Below are 17,642 nucleotides of genomic sequence, written 5' to 3' on the forward strand. Positions count from 1 at the left end.
ATGCGAAGTCTACTACCTATTAGCAACTCTGTCAGCGTTATCACTGTAGTTGCATATGGGGTGGTCCTATAATCAATTAAGAAATGTGACAGCTTGGTATCTAGCCAAAGTATAAGCTGTTTCTTCAAGCCTATGTTCAAAGTTGACACTACTCATTCTGCCAGGCCATTGGATGATGGATCGTATGCAGCTGTCCTTATATGTCAAATCCCATTCAACTTTAGGATTTACACGAAGTCTCTACTGGTAAACGAAAGCCCATTATCTGTGACCAACCCTTCCAGGAGTTCGTGCATTGAAAAAGATATGTGCAGTTTTTCTACCGTTGTCCACATGTTTGACAAATGAACTCTATGCACACCCAAACATTATGAGTAGACATTTACAATTACTAAAATATTGAGCCCATGGAAGTATCTGTATAGTCAATATGCAACTATGTCCAAAGCTTACCCAGCCTTTCCCTCGGATGCGGGGAAACTGCTGACAGTACTTTCTGTCCTTGTTGGCATTCTGGGCGCTGTCCCTTCAACGCACCAAAGTCAGCATCCAAGTCTGGCCACCAGGCATAAAATCTTGCCACCAACTTCATTTGGAGACTCCTGGATAATCCTGGTGGAGTTCAGATAGTATTTGGTGGCAGCCTTTTCAATCACTTTTGCTCTCCATACCAATACGCCATCCTCTACTATGAGATGGTCTCTCTGGGTACATAAAAGTTTCAATTCTGGTTGTGATGGCACTTTGGTTTCCCCCATCACCACCAGTTGTTTCAGGTCTGCCTCCAATGTCTGATATTGTCAATTGTGACTGGAAAGAAAATCTAAAACCATTATAAACTCTTCCACTGACAGTACCACTGGTGGTATATCTGCCAATGGGAGACGGCTGAATGCATCCACATTCATGACTTGGCCTCCCAGATGGTGTGCAAATTTGCAATTGTACATAATAAGTATTAGAGTCCACCATTGAATATGGCCTGAAGCTATGGGCAGCATTGCTTTATCCTCTTTATGTACACTTATTATTACAAATTTTTGCCAATCAAGGTATTGGTGGAACTTCCTGACCATTTAACCAGACACTTATTTTGATTGGTTCTGATTTGGATATTGCGAAGTAATTTAACTGTTTCAAGCTAGATCGAGGTGGACGTTCCAGGATATACACTGTCCTAGATACACTGTCCTACCAGTCTCCGAGTTGTGTCACTCAATTTAGGTCAAGTAGGACTCTTTTGTCATCATGAATCCGCATTCCGGCAGTAACTACAATTGCTTGCTGGCCCAACCCTGAAGAAAATGTAATTGTTTAACTTAGACATGGCTTTGTTTTGGGGTTTTGCTGTGCCTGACCGACAGACCCTCCAATCCTGGATATGTCCTGAGTGAGACTATACAATTGCCTGCACTCAAGTGGTATTCCCCAATCTCAGTTGGACTGGTGAGGGTGTCTGCTCCACTTGCCACATTTTCCAATGATAAACCAGATGCAGTGCCTGTCTGAAGTCCAGTTGGCTTCAGCTAGTAGGTGATTTTGCATAGTTACATAATTTATCCCACAAAATAACCAGTCTCTAAGCATCTCATCAAGGGATAAACCGAAGTCACATGCTTCTGCCAGCCACCTTAGCATAGTCAAAAATCCTGACACAGATTACCCTGGTTCTCGAAATGCCTAGTGAAAATGATAGCATCTCAGAATTGGAGGCGCTTGGGGTCATAACATTCCTTAACTAATTCCATCGATTCATGAAAGGTTTTTGTATCTGGTGCGTCAGGGAAAGTTAGGCACCTAGTAACAGATAAAGCTGCAAATCCACAAGCTGACATGATAATTAGTCATTGCTTTCCATCTGTCCCAAAGTAATTTGCCCTGAAAAAAAATAACAATTCTTTCTATATAGTGGGCCCAGTCTTCAAGTCAAGCTTCCCAATAATGCCAAAATGCAAGAAAAGCTTACCCCAACTCAAACATGACTGCTGCGAGTGGGTTTCTTCAGGAATGTGCTTTCCTCTTGTTACCACTGAAATAACTCCACAGAGGCTGATATCCGGTCACCAAGTCACCCTTTATTTACACATCCAAAGTCCTTTACTCTGGTACAGCCTCAACACATTAAGCACTCAGTGTCTTAATGTCTGACACTCCTTTTGTTGTCTGTCAGTCAGGGCTCCCTTATTGGTCCAGATTAACATTCCCAATCAGGGAAGTCATATTCTGGAGGTACAGCTGGCTGACCTCATTACAATCACTACTTGGTGAACTGCTTTTTTGAACCGTTAGAATCCACATGCTATAGGTTGACGCCCAATGCCCTCAGCAAAGAAATTCCAGAATTGTGACCCTGTGACAGTGAAGGAATGGTGAATATTTCCATATCATTATAGTGAATGATTTGGATGGGAACTTACAGGCCTTGGTGTTCCCAAGTATCTGCTGCCCTTATTCTTCCAGATGAAAGTAGTCCTGGGATTTGGATGGTGCTGTGTTAGGACCTTTGGTGAATTTTTGCAGTTTATCTTGTAGACAGAAGACACTGCTGCTACTGAGCATCGATGGTGGCAAGTGTGGATGCTTGTGGATGTGGTGCCAAGCAAGCAGGCTTTTTGTCCTGAATGCTGTCAAGCTTGAGGGTGCTGCTGCTGCACCCATCCACGCCAGTGAGGAGTATTCTATAACGCCCCTGACTTGTGCCCAGAAGATCGTGGATAGGCTTTGGGGACTCAGGAGGTGAGTTATTTGCTGCAGTAGCCTTTGACCTGGTCTCGTAGCCACGGATGGTGAATGCAGCATTCAAATTGCTTACAGAAAAGTGATGTTGTTCAGTATCAATCTGAGATCTATGTCAAATAGTGTATCTTCAAAACAAAGTCAAAAGCAACATTAAATGGTACCAGTAGCAGATAACGTTGTTTGGATTATGTTGGCCAGACTCTTCATTTGGTCCTTGGTATACATGGATACCAAAACACTTCCAAAGTCAGGTAGTGCTACCTGAACACAGATGGTGCTTCGGTGTAAATGATGATTTGCAGCAAAACATATGATCAGAAGTCCTTGAAATCGAACACAACACTAGGGATCCAAAGTCAATTCCTCCTGTGTGGAGCTTGCACAGTCTCCTTGTGTCTGCATGAGTTTCCTCCCACAATCCAAAAATGTGCAGGTAGGTGGATTGGCCATGCTAAATAGCCCATAATGTCCAGGGATGTAAAAGCTGAGTGGATTAGCCATGGGAAATGCAAAGTTATGGGTATAGGATCGGGAAGTGGATCTGGGTGGGATGCTGTTCAAAGCATCAGTGTGGACCCATTGGTGGAATGGCCTGCTTCCAAACTGTAGGGATTCTATTAATTCCTTTGACGGGATTCATGGAGAGTTCCACCTGACTAAATATATTGAAAAGTAAGGCAGATAAAATTAAGTGATTTTTCAAAACCATTTCTGAACTTTTCATGCCATATTATTATTAAGACGGATTCAATAGAATTTATGCAATGCCTAAAATCTGCTACTTGGGTTCATGTGGCCATACATTCAATTCAAAACCTAATTAGAAATGGGAAAAGGATCCTAATCAATTTTCTCTTGCATTTCTTTCCAAAGTCTAAAAAATGCTGGCTCAATGAAACTGATTAAAAACTTGAATCATTGACCAAAACCAGAAAATCAATTTCAACCATCTTTTGGAATCAGGAACAAATATTTTACAGGTTCTCACTAAAGAACCAAATTGACATGGAGCCAGTCTAAGTACTATGAACAGGAGATTGCTTATTGGCAGTAATACAGATGATGGTGTAATGTTTCTTGCTTGCAGAATAAACAGCCCAAGAAAACAACTGGAATACAGCCAAACTCCTATAGTGGTGCACAATATGAAAATGTCATTATAATTTACATTTCATTATGTATTGCTACTTCTAATGCTTCACCAGCTGGTGTTTTGCACAAGATTCATTTGTGTACAGAGAAGTAAATCACCTGAGGGAATCTTTACAAAAAAATCTTTAAAAAATGAGGCACCAGTTTACCTTTCTTTTCAGAGATAGCTCAATTCAGTTCATGCAAGTCAACACAAAATTGTACACTTTATACTTGTCTCAATACATCCTATGCCCAGCATCAATGTCATTTTATTAAGCATTCAAGTTAACCCACTGGCACATAACTGACCAACCAGTGATTTGGTAATGCTGATTACTGGATAAATTATTGATGAGGACACGAACAAAAAGAAATCCAGCTACTTTACAAGTATACCATGGGACCTTTTACAACCAACTGATGAGTGGAAACAGATTTAATGCCTTGCTGCATCCAAAAAGAAGTGTCTAAGTTAAAACTCTTCACATGCTGCAATTGTGGAATGAGGGTTGAATCTACACTAGTTAACTGAAAGACAAAAGTTTCATGACTAAGACAAGTTAAGATGCTCAAATGCTCCTGTTATTGTCAAGGGAGTATAAACTCTATGCCTCAAAATTGAGTTTCATACAGCCAATTTTACCTCTACCATTTCTTTGGGAGAACCAAAGCCTCTGCATTTCCCCATTTGTATACAGAATCTAAAAAGCTTAACGGCTGTTAGCCTCCTACCTGAAGATCATCTTTCTTCCTCCTCACATCAAAGAAATCATAATGATACATCAGCAGTGGGCATTTTGTTGGAGTGAATCCTGAGGGGCAGGGTTTACATGTATTTGGAAAGGCAAGAACTGATTAGGGATAGTCACCATGGCTTTGCGCATGGGATATCATGTCTCTCGAACTTGGTTGAGATTTTTGAAGAAGTAACAAAGAGGACTGACGAGGGCAGAGCGGTACATGTGATCTATGTGGACTTCAGTAAAGTGTTCAACAAGGTTCCTCATGGGAGACTGGTTAGCAAGGTTAGATCTCATGGAACACAGGGAGAACTAGCCAAGTGGATACAGAACTGGCTCAAAGGTAGAAGACCATAAGACCATGAGACATAGGAGTGGAATCAAGGTCATTCGGTCCATCGAGTCTACTCCGCCATTTGATCAGGGCTGATGAGCATTTCAATTCCACTTATCTGCATTCTCCCCGTAGCCCTTAATTCCTTGCGAGACAGAGGGTGGTGGTGGAGGGTTGCTTTTCAGACTGGAGGCCGGTGACCCGTGATGTGCCACAATGATCGGTGATGGGTCCACTACTTTTCATCATTTATATAAATGATTTGGATGTGAGCATAACAGGTATAGTTAGTAAGTTTGCATGTTGCACCAAAATTGGAGATGTAGTGGATAGTGAAAAGGGTTACCTCAGAGTACAACAGAATCTTAATCAGATGGACTAACAGGCTGAGGAGTAGCAGATGGAGTTTAATTTTGATAAATGTGAGGTGCTGCATTTTGGGAAAGCAAACCTTAGCAGGACTTATACAATGCTTTGATCAAAGTCAATCTGCCTGGTTTAAAATGTAAACAAATCTTTACAAAATTAACTGTCAATCATGATTTACAGTGCTGTTGCATCAGGAATGACAACACCTCTACCAAGGTCCACATGTCAACCAATCAGCACTTTCCACTCATACAGCATAAATGTTCTCTCTTTAATTTGGTATTTCTTGTGAATTGTCCTGATGACTAAAAGATGAAAAGATTTAACAAAACGCTTCGATTTTTTGGCAACGTTCCAGTTCTGTGCTACTAAGTGACCTTTTTTTTCCAAAATATCAGCACCATTGATTGAAATATGCAAGATGAATCCCTAACTACGTTGCAACTTCAAAACCAAACAATAAATTCTCAAAGGCTGGAGAGAAACCAAGAAGGTAATATTTATCTATGTGTGCCGATCAAGCATACTGTTTTAAGTAATGTATACACATTCCTTGCATGATATAACAGCTACAGAATATAGAACAGAACAGCACAGGAGCAGGCCCTTTGGCCCTTCCTCCATGTCGATGCCAACCATAATGCCATTCTAAACTAATATAATTATTCAAAATAGAAACATAGATTGAATCTCATTTACCAAATATAGCATGCAATGTCACCACTGAAAACTGGATGCAATGATAAATTTGAGATGTTGAAGAATTCCTTCAACATAGAAGACTTATTCAACTATTTTCACAATTGATAAGATTTGAAATACAGAACCAAAATGCTCTGAAATCATACAAAACTGATGGAATTGTAACATCAGTATATTTTAGCTGTTCAACTTTTGCTATGATTGTTGAATAGTATGGAACCAGGAGAAAGTGACAACTGCAAGTGCTGGAGATCAGAGTCAAGAGTCTGGTGCTGGAAAAGCACAGCCTGTCAGGCAGCATCTGAGGAGCAGAAGAATCGACGATTCAGGCATAAGCCCTTCATCATTTGGAACCAGCAAAATTTTGCAACTATCTGTAATTAAATTGCTCTGCCCAGCATCACAACAACAGCTGTTATTTAAGCGCACAAATTTGAGATTAAAAGTCCAAAGAAATCAACACCGAAGGCTTCAACAGCGTGCAATTGCTATAGCTATTTAAACCGAGTCACAGCTGCTCTACAACAACATTTGTAAGTTTACCTGATGGTTAACACCAAAGAAAGTATACTCTCTAGTTGACCTCCTCTCTCAACAATCTTCTGCTTGTCAAATCTTTAATCCAAACAATGATTGATGGTTATAAACAAACAACTTCACGAAAGTATAAATGACTTGTATATTGTCATCTCATTTCTGATTTTCAAATAACAGCCTGAACTAAATAAGTTGTACAGCTTTAATTTTGAATATCAGTTTGCTAGCCACACAAACTTCCAAGAAATGCTACATGACTCTATGACAGTGACCGTCAAAGACTGGTGGTAAACCTGAGGGCTCTGAAATTAAATGGAAAATTTGGAGAAAGCAGGATACATAGAAGCAGCAACCTTGTTGTGGTTCTGTTCGCCGAGCTGGGAATTTGTGTTGCAGACGTTGCGTCCCCTGTCTAGGTGACATCCTCAGTGCTTGGGAGCCTCCTGTGAAGCACTTCTGTGATCTATCCTCTGGCATTTCCTCCGGTAGTGGTTTGAATCTGCCACTTCCGCTTGTCAGTTCCAGCCGACCGTCGCATTGGTCGGTATATTGGGTCCAGGTCGATATGCTTATTGATTGAATCTGTGGATGAGTGCCATGCCTCTAGGGATTCCCTGGCTGTTCTCTGTTTGGCTTGTCCTATAATTGTAGTGTTGTCCCAGTCGAATTCATGTTGCTTGTCATCTGCGTGTGTGGCTACTAAGGATAGCTGGTCGTGTCGTTTCGTGGCTAGTTGGTGTTCATGGATGTGGATCGTTAGCTGTCTTCCTGATTGTCCTATGTAGTGTTTTGTGCAGTCCTTGCATGGGATTTTGTACACTACATTGCCCAGCATGAGCAAAACCATCGGGTCCTTCGTTCTGGTGAGTTGTTGTCTGAGAGTGGCTGTTGGTCTGTGTGCTGTTATGAGTCCTAGTGGTCGCAGTAGTCTGGCTGTCAGTTCGGAAATGCTCTTGATGTATGGTAGTGTGGCTAGTCCTTTGGGTTGTGGCATGTCCTCGTTCCATTGTCTTTCCCTTAGGCATCTGTTGATGAAATTGCATGGGTAAACGTTTTTGGCGAATACATTGTATAGGTATAGGTATCGGTATAGGTGTCCTTCTTCCTCTTTTTGCAGTTCTGGTGTACACCTTTGTTATCATTAAAAACACAGAAATAGAGAACACACACCGGATCATCAACGACACTTTCACAGGAATCCGATTCACTAGAGAGGAAGAAAAGGACAACCAACTCCCATTCCTAGACGTGATGGTACAGAGAACACCTAACGGAGAATTCACCACAAAGGTATACAGGAAAACCACACACACAGACCAAGTCCTGAACTACGAAAGCAACCACACCAACACACACAAAAGAAGTTGCATCAAGACACTATTCTAAAGGGCCACAACACACTGCAGTACACCAGAACTGCAAAAAGAGGAAGAAGGACACCTATACAATGTATTCGCCAAAAATGGATACCCGTGCAATTTCATCAACAGATGCCTAAGGGAAAGACAACGGAACGAGGACATGCCACAACCCAAAGGACTAGCCACACTACCATACGTCAAGAGCATTTCCGAACTGACAGCCAGACTACTGCGACCACTAGGATTCATAACAGCACACAGACCAACAGCCACTCTCAGACAACAACTCACCAGAACGAAGGACCCGATGCCCAGCATGAGCAAAACCAATGTAGTGTACAAAATCCCATGCAAGGACTGCACAAAACACTACATAGGACAATCAGGAAGACAGCTAACGATCCACATCCATGAACACCAACTAGCCACGAAACGACACGACCAGCTATCTTTAGTAGCCACACATGCAGATGACATGCAACATGAATTCGACTGGGACAACACTACTATTATAGGACAAACCAAACAGAGAACAGCCAGGGAATTCCTAGAGGCATGGCACTCATCCACAGATTCAATCAATAAGCACATCAACCTGGACCCAATATACCGACCAATGCAACGGACAGCTGGAACTGACAACCGGAAGTGGCAGATTCAACCACTACAAATGCCGGAGGAAAGATCACAGAAGCGCTTCACAGGAGGCTCCCAAGCACTGAGGATATCACCTAGACAGGGGACGAAACGTCTGCAATACAAGTTCCCATCTCGGCGAACAGAACTACAACAACGAGCACCCGAGCTGCAAATCTTCTCACAAACTTATAAAACTAGAAACGTACAGAACAGAACAAGCCCTTCAGCCCACAATGGTGTGCCAAGAATTAATGCTGATCGAAAATAAAATAACCTAACCTACGCACCCCTCAATTCACAGCTGTCCATGTGCATGTCCAGTTGTCGCTTATATGTCCCTAATCACTCTGCTTCCACCACAACCACTAGCAATGCATTCCATACATTCACAACTCTCTGGATAAAGAACGTACCTCTGACATCTTCTCTCTACCTTCCTCCTAATATCTTAAAACGATGACCTCTCGTGCCAGCCAATCCTGCCCTGGGGAAAAGTCTCTGGCTATTGACTCTATCCATGCCTCTCATTATCTTGTATACCTCGATCAGGTCACCTCTCTTCTTCCTTCTCTTCAGAGAGAAAACTCCGAGCTTAGTCAACCTCTCTTTGTAAAACAAACCACCCACTCCAGGCAGCATCCTAGTAAACCTTCTTTGCACCCTCTCCAAAATTTCCATATCTTTCCTATAATAGGGCAACCAGAACTGGACACAATATTCCAAGTGGTCTCACCAGGGTCTTGTAGAGCTGCAGCAAAACCTCGCGGCTCTTAAACTCGATCCCCCTGTTAATGAAAGCCAGAACACCATATGCTTTCTTAACAATCCTATCCACTTGGGTGGCAACTTTGTGGGATCTATGCACTTGAACATCAAGATCCCTTTGTTCCTCCACACTGCCAAGACTCCTGTCTTTAATCCTATATTCAGCATTTAAGTTTGACCTTCCAAAATGCATCACTTTGCATTTATCCAGGGTGAACTCCATCTGCCATTTCTCAGCCTAGCCCTGCATCCTATCTCATGCCACATGCAGCAAGACTAGACAGCATAAAAGCTTGGATTAATGTGGCAACTCCAGCACACCGCAGAAGTGCAAGCAATGAGCAATGATGATCTCCAACAGAAGAAAATTTAACCATTTCCCCATGATATTCAATGGCACAGCCTTCATTTAACTCTGATCAAGATCCTGGGATCTAAGACTGACTATAAACTCAAACTGACTATCTATAAATATTGCGAAGGCTTGTGTGGCAAAGTGGTACTGTCCCTGCTATTGGTTCAAGTGCCACTGCTCCACAGGTGTGTCATTCTATGGCTGCAAGAACAGTTCAAATGTTGAGAACTGGATGCTGACAGTCACCTCCCGACTCTCTCAAGTCAATCAACCATTTACAAGGTACAGATGTAAAAAGATACTTATAAGTTGCAGCTCCAACTCTCAAGAGGATCAACTGTCATCCAGGACAAAGCAACTTGCAAGAGGAATGCCAATCATTAGCTGTAATATTCACTCCTCCAGTAGTACACAATTGGAGCAGCTTGCACCATTTACAAAATGCAATGCAACAAAACAACTTTGATAACAACTTTCAAATCCACAGTATCTATCCCTGGAACGGCAACCAAGCAAATGCATGAAAATTCCACTAAATGCACCATAAGTATTAATTTAACCTGGAGCAGTGTTTGTAAAGGTATAGAACAGTGCTACCTTCTAGGTGTGTAGATTGAAAGAAGCAAAAATGGCCTTTAGTGGAACGATATGCTCTTCATGTCGGACGTGGGGGTTCAGGGAGAGTTTACGGCTTACTGAGGATTATATCTGCAATAAATGCAGTTGGTTGTGAATCCTATCAGACTGAATGGATCGGTTGGAGAGACAGTTAGAGGCAATGAGGAATTTACAAGAGCGAGGGAATATGATGGATGGCAGTTATAGGAAAGGGGGAAACATCGCAGATACTGTCACATAGATGGGTTAACTCCAGGAAAGTTAAGAGAGATAGGCAGGTAGTGTAGGCGTCTTCTATGGCTATCCCCATTTCAACAAGTATGCTTGCTTGTAGGGGGTGATGGATTCTTAGGGGAATATAGCACAAAAAGCCAAGTTTCTGGTATTGAGACTGTATCTAATGCAACGAGGGGTACGTAGGGTTCCAAGAAATCCACTGTGTTAGGAGACGCTCTAGTCCGAGGTGCAGACGGGGGTGGGGGGGGGTGGGGCGGGGGTTGGACACCCAGGGAGATAAGTGAGGAAAGAGATCAATCTGAGACTGGTACAGATGAGAACAAAAGGTGAGTCAAACAGTCAGGACAGGCAAGGACAAAGCAGAGAACAAGGTAGGACTGATAAATTAAACTGCATTTATTTCAATGTAAGAGGCCTAACAGGGAAGGCAGATGAACTCAGGGCATGGTTAGGCTGGGCTATTTTCCCTGGAGTAACGGAGGCTGAGTGTTGAGCGGTGACCTTGTAGAGCTTTATAAAATCATGAGGGGCATGAATAGGATAAATAGACAAAGCCTTTTCCCTGAGGTAGAGCAGTCCAGAACTGGAGGGCATAGGTTTAGGGTAAGAAGAGAAAGATATAAAAGAGACCTAAGGGGCAAGTTTTTCCATTCAGAGGGTGGTACGTGTATGGAATGAGCTGCCAGAGGAAGTGGTGGAGGCTAATACAATTGCAACGTTTAAAAGGCATCTGGATGGGTATATGAAGAGGAAGGGTTTGGAGGGATATGGGCCGAGTGGGACTACATTGGGTTGGGATATCTGGTCAGCATGGATGTGTGGGACCAAAGGGTCTGTTTCCGTGCTGTACATCTCTATGACTCTGTGCCCCGAGTCACACACCTGAATTCGACCTTCATCAGTATTCCTTCATAGTCACTGGTGTACATCCTAAAACTTCCTCCCAAACAGCTTTCAGACTGTACCTACATCACATGGACTGCAACAGTTCAAGAATGCTGCTTACCACCACCACAACACACACATCTCAAAAGTCTATGCAACGGAAACTAACTGTAGGGAACGTGGCTCGAGGGTAGTTTCGAACAGGCAATAAATGTTGACTTTGACAGTAACCCTAGAATCAAAGACTGAGTCAAATGAAAAGATAAAATCAATCTATCAGTAGCCAAAAGACAATGTAACATGTAGGTGACACAGCAAGTGACAACCATGTCCCCATTTCTAATTTGTTACCAAATAATAGTTTGATCAAGTGACACTATCAACGTTTGAACTTAAAATAGATTAAAAGGACATAACACTGACTAGAAACCAAGGCTATTCAAAACCATAAGCACATTTTAATAGTAAATTTTTCCATGCACTCATAGTCAGCCTGGATCCTAAAGTGAACACTGCAAATTGATACCCCTTTCTAACAATTACTTCAATGTACTGGCAACATTCCATAATGACTTTCCAGCAGATGGAGGCATGAAACAACAAATCCTGTGACAACAATTACTGAAACAACATATCATTTCTAAAAATAACACCCTGCTCACCCAACGTGAAGCAAATTCAAATTTATTCAGTGTAGGATACTAACATCCTATTTTGCACAAGATAAACTGATAAAATCTGTTTTTATTAAATATACTTGTCCCTTACAAATGGGTGCCATACAATCTCAATCTCTGGGTATTGATAGTAGTTTTTATTTCAAAAATATACTTTATTCATAATAATATGTTTATGTAGCTTCATAGTCACTGAAGCAGTTCAGTAGTTCAGTTCTGTACAATACCATATGGAGAAACAAACAACACTAGAGTTTGATTCTATCCAGCAAACAAATCCAGGGCATTTTTTACTTGTATAAAACTATATTTACATATATTTGAGGCAGCAGGATGGTCCAACAACTGAACAGACCTCCATTTAACTTCAGCAAAAAGATAAATAGCCCTCACCACTGCTAGTTATTTGGCTACTTAAGCATTGCTAGAGGGATGCAGTTTAAAAATGTGGGCGACACGGTTGCACAGTGGTTAGCACTGCTGCCTCACAGCGCCAGAGACCCGGGTTCAATTCCTGCCTCAGGCGACTGACTGTGTGGAGTTTGCACATTCTCCCCATGTCTGCGTGGGTTTCCTCCGGGTGCTCCGGTTTCCTCCCACCGTCCAAAGATGTGCAGGTCAGGTGAATTGGCCATGCTAAATTGCCCATAGTGTTAGGTAAGGGGTAAATGTAGGGGTATGGGTGGGTTGTGCTTCGACGGGGCGGTGTGGACTTGTTGGGCCGACGGGCCTGTTTCCACACTGTAAGTAATCTAATCTAAAAAAAGGAGCTTCACTAGGTTGACTCCAGAGGTGAGAGAGTTGGCTTATGAGGAGAGATTGAGGAGACTTGAGCCATACTAATTAGAATTTAGAAGAATTGAGGGGAGGGGGAATATTAGGGAAACATATAAAATTATGAAGGGAACAGACAAGTTAGAAGCATGGAGATTATTTCTACTGGTGAATGAAACTAGAACTCCGAGGCATAGCCTCAAATAAGGAGTAGCAGATTTAGAGACTGAGTTGAAGAGGAACTTCTCTATCCAAAGGGTTGAGAATGTGTGGAATTCCTGCCTAGTGAAGCAGTTCTGACTACCTCAATGAATGTTTTTAAGGTAAAGACAGATAGATTTTGAACAGTTAAGGAATTAAGAGTTATGGTGAGCGAGTGGGTCAGCCAAGCAGAGTCCAGGAAAAGATCAGCCATGATCATATTGAATGGTGGAGTAGGATAGCCTACTTCTGCTCCTAATTCTTATGTAGAAGAAAAGAACTTGAATTTGTACTGCACCCATAGTGTAGTAAGACATCCCCAAGGTAAATGGGGGCAAGTGTTTTAGTTAAGGTCTACTGCAAGAAGTAAATGCTCCAGGGCAAGACACAAGCAGAAGAGACCAAAATAATATGTGGATTGAGAGGAAAATCTGCAGTGAGACCAGACACAGTGATTTCACTAATTACAACGTGGTGCAAATATATGGAAAAGCAAAAATTCTAAAAAGGCTTTTTGCTCAAATTCATGTAGCATTTGGAACAAATGAGCTAACCAATACAGGTTAAAGGGTATGATCTTGTAGCCAATACAGAGATATGGTTACAAGGAAATCAAAGCTGGGAATTCAATATTCAGAGCTATGTGACTTTTCAAAAGGACAGACAGGAAGGAAAGAGTGGTGGGAAGGGTGAGTAACGGACAGAATACATGCAACAGCAAGAAATAATCTTTGATCAGAAGATAGAGAACTAAGAAATAACAAAGAGAAATCAACACTGTTGGGTGTAGTCTATACGTCCTCTTAGAGTAGCTGTGTGCTCGTACAGACAATAAATCAGGAGATAATGAGGGCATGTAAAATGGTACCACATGAATCATGGGTAACTTATATCTTTGTGAAGTTTAGGATAGTCAGATTGGGAGAGGTATGCATGAGGAAGAATTCATAGACTGTATCCAACACAGTTGCCTGGAACAATATGACTAGGTTAGATTTAGATTAGATTTCCTACAGTATGGAAATAGGCCCTTCAGCCCAACAAGTCCACAACGACTTCTGAAGAGTAACCCACCCAGACCAATTCCCCTACCCTACATTTACCCCTGACTAATACACCTAACACTATGGGCAATTTACCATGGCCAATTCACCTGACCTGCACATCTTTGGTTTGGAGGAGGAAACCCATGCAGCCACGGGGAGAATGTGCAAACTCCACACAGAGTTCCCAGGGCTGGAATCGAACGCGGGTCCCTGGCGCTGAGAGACAGCAGTACTAACCACTGAGCCACTGTGCTGTTGCAGATCTATCCAAGAATCAGGCTATTTGGATCTTATGACGTATAATGTGGCAGATTTAATTTTAAAAATGTCATCGCATAAGATCTCCTGAAGAATAGTGACCATCATATGATGGAATTTAGCATTCAGTTTCAGAGTGAGAAACCTGAATCTTAAACAACAAAGGAATGAGTGCAGAGAAAGCTAGTGTGAACTGGGAAAGCAGTTCAGCTACAAAGAAAACTGAGAAACAATGACAGATGTTTATATCCCACTGAGAAACATCAATTCTAAGAAGGGGATAAGCTAACCATGGTTAACCAGGGAAGTTAAGGAAAACAAACAACGTGGTAAAGATTAGTGCAAAGTCAGAAGATTGGGCAAGTTTTAAAAACCAAAAATGAAGTCACCAAAAATAGGGAGAAAGTGAACTCTGAGGATAAACTTGCAAGTAATATTAAGACACACACCAAGAGCTTTTTTAAGCATTTAAAAAGCGAGAGAGGTCAAAGTGAACCAAGGGCTCCTAAGAGAATAAGGCTAAGTAAATAATGATGGAGAACAAGGAAATGGCAACGAAGTTAAATTAATACTTTGCATCAGTATTCATTGTAGAAAACACAAAAACCATTTCCAAAATATGAAATTATCAAATGCCAAAAATGGACATGATGTAAACACAATAACTATCACGAGAGAAAAAGTGTTAGGGAAACTAATGGAGCTAAAAACCAGTGAGGCCCCCTGAATTTCATCTAAGGATATCTAAGGATATTATCAAGAGTAGCTACACAGATGGTGGTGTTTGCACAGACGGCAAACTTCAAGAATGTGAAGATTTTGGAAAGTGCTGGAGGATTAGAAAACTGTCAATGTAACAACTTTATTCAAAAATGGAAGCAGACAAAAACAGCTAACTACATGACAGCTTAACATCTGTCAATAGGAAAATATTAGAGACTCTTCTTAAAGATGTAATAGCAGAACATTTATAAACACATAAAATATGATCTAGCAGAATCAACGTGTCTTGACAAAAAGGAAATCATGCCTGACAAAGTTATTAGAGTTAGTCCAGGTGGTACCAAGCAGGATCGATAAAGAGAATGTAATAAATTTAGATTGCCAGAAAGTGTTTGTTAAGGCACCACGTGTTCGGTTACTGACTGAGGTAACAGTGCATGGTATTGTTGGCACCACATGAGCATGAATAAATGCTCATGTTAACTAATCAAAGATAGAGTTGAGACAAGGGGGCATTTTTGGGATGGCAACCTGTAACAAGTGGAGTGCCACAGGGATCAGTGCTGGGACGACAAATTATTTGCAATATTTATTCACAACATTCCCAGGGAGGTGAATGTGCTATCGGAAAGTTTGCAAATTAAATAAAAACAGGTGGAAAGGGAAGGAGTCTGCAGAGGGAAAAAAAAGGTTAAGTGAGTGAACAAACTTGACATACTGAATGTAATGAGGGAAAATGGGAGATTATGAACTGTGATACAAAGAGGAGCTGATTATTATTTAAATGAAAAAAGACCGCAGAAAACAGAGCTGCAGCACAGACAGACTTGAGAGTTTTAATGTATAAATCACATACAAGTTCAGCAAGTAATAGGAAAGGCAAATGGAATGACAATTGTCATTTCTAAAGAAATGGAATATTAAAATACAGAAGTCTTGCTCAAACTACATAAGGAACGAGTTAAACCATACTGAGAATATTGTGAACAGTTTTGGTCTTGTATCAAAGCAAAGATATACGAGCATTGCAGACAGTCGAGAGAAGATTCATGAGGTTGATCCCGGGTATGGAGGGATTGCTTCATGAGGAGTGATTGATTGACCCACTAGTGTTCAGAAGAGTGAGAGGTGACTTATATGAAACAAAGATGATTCAAGAAGCTTGAAAGGGTACTTGTGAAGATGTCATTTCCCCTACTGAGAGAATCTAGGATAAGTGGATGCCCAGTTCGGAGAAAATTGGGGAGGCTTTTTTATCAGTGGAATTCTTTACCACAGAAGGCTGTTGAAAATATGTCATTAAGTATATTTAAGGCTGAGATAGATAGATTTTTAAATCGGGTGGCACGGTGACTCACAATGCCAGGGACCCGGGTTCGATTCCAGCCTCAGCTATGTGTGGAGTTTGCACATTCTCCCAGTGTCTGCGTCGGTTGCCACTGGGTTCTCCTCCCACAATCCAAAGGTATGCAGGCCATGGTGTAGGTTATTAGTCAGGGGTAAATATAGGGTAGGGGGAATGGGTCTGGGTGGGATACTCTTTGGATGGTCGGGTCGAAGGGCCCGATAATTCTAATTCTAATCAGTCAGGGAATCAAGGCTACTGGAAAAAGGCAAGAAATTGGAATTCAGGATTATCAGATCAGCAATGATGTCATTGAACGTCCAAGAAGATTCAAAGGGCCTAATGGCCTACTTCTGTTCCTGCATCTTATGGTCTTATTCACAAGATTGCTCCGATACAAAAATTTGACAGTAAGACACATAGGGAGATATTACACAGGTGCCCAAAAGTTTGTCAAAGAGGCAAATTTTAAGCACCTTAAGAACATAAAATCCTTAGAGTGTGGAAACAGGTCACTCAGCTCATCAAGCACACACTACCTGCACATCTCTGGACAATTTAACGTGGTCAATCCACCTAACCTGCACACCTTTGGACTGTGGAAGGAAACTGAAGTACCTGGAGGAAACCCACACGGACATGCGAAGAAAGTGCAAACTCCACACAGACAGGCAGTCACCCAAGGTTGAAATAAAAACCAGTACCCTCATGTTGTGAAGCAGCAGTGCTAACCACTGAGCCACCATATTTCAGGTCACTATTTGTCCAATTAATATAAGAATCATGACTGTACATATTCAGGTAAAAGTAAAGTTTCTGAGACCAAGTTTCGTGACAAGGTAGGAGGTCAATTTATACAGAAGTAATATTTGAAAAGGTTCAAATTACACCCATCTCGCCACCTGTTTATAGCAGTACATTGACTGAACTGTCAGGCTGTAAACTGTTTCTGCTAACTCCATGTCCAAACGAGCAGAAAAAGAGCAATGTAGTATCGCTTTCCTTCTGCATATGTATAGGGAGCTGACCAGCTTCATTCAAATGAATAAGTTTACACCAGCATGAGTTTGACTTCAGCAGCAAACAGGTGGTTAAATATTAAGAGTTTGGATTGTTTGGCTAAAATTCGGGGATCAGATTTTACATAAAATCAACTGTTGCTAATTGCAATCACAGGAATTAAAACAGAATTATTAGTACAGA

General features: G+C 41.5%; 1 protein-coding gene across 3 annotated transcripts in view; it reads right to left on the reverse strand.

Moving 5' to 3' along the window:
• jmjd1cb (jumonji domain containing 1Cb) overlaps positions 1 to 17,642 on the reverse strand; it is a 393,296-nt gene that overhangs the window by 260,530 nt on the left and 115,124 nt on the right. The window lies entirely within an intron of this gene.

This window comes from Chiloscyllium plagiosum, unplaced genomic scaffold (assembly GCF_037043375.1).
Source record: "Chiloscyllium plagiosum isolate Xiang-an unplaced genomic scaffold, Cpla_swu_hap1 HiC_scaffold_22, whole genome shotgun sequence".
NCBI classification, from domain to species: Eukaryota; Metazoa; Chordata; class Chondrichthyes; order Orectolobiformes; family Hemiscylliidae; genus Chiloscyllium; species Chiloscyllium plagiosum.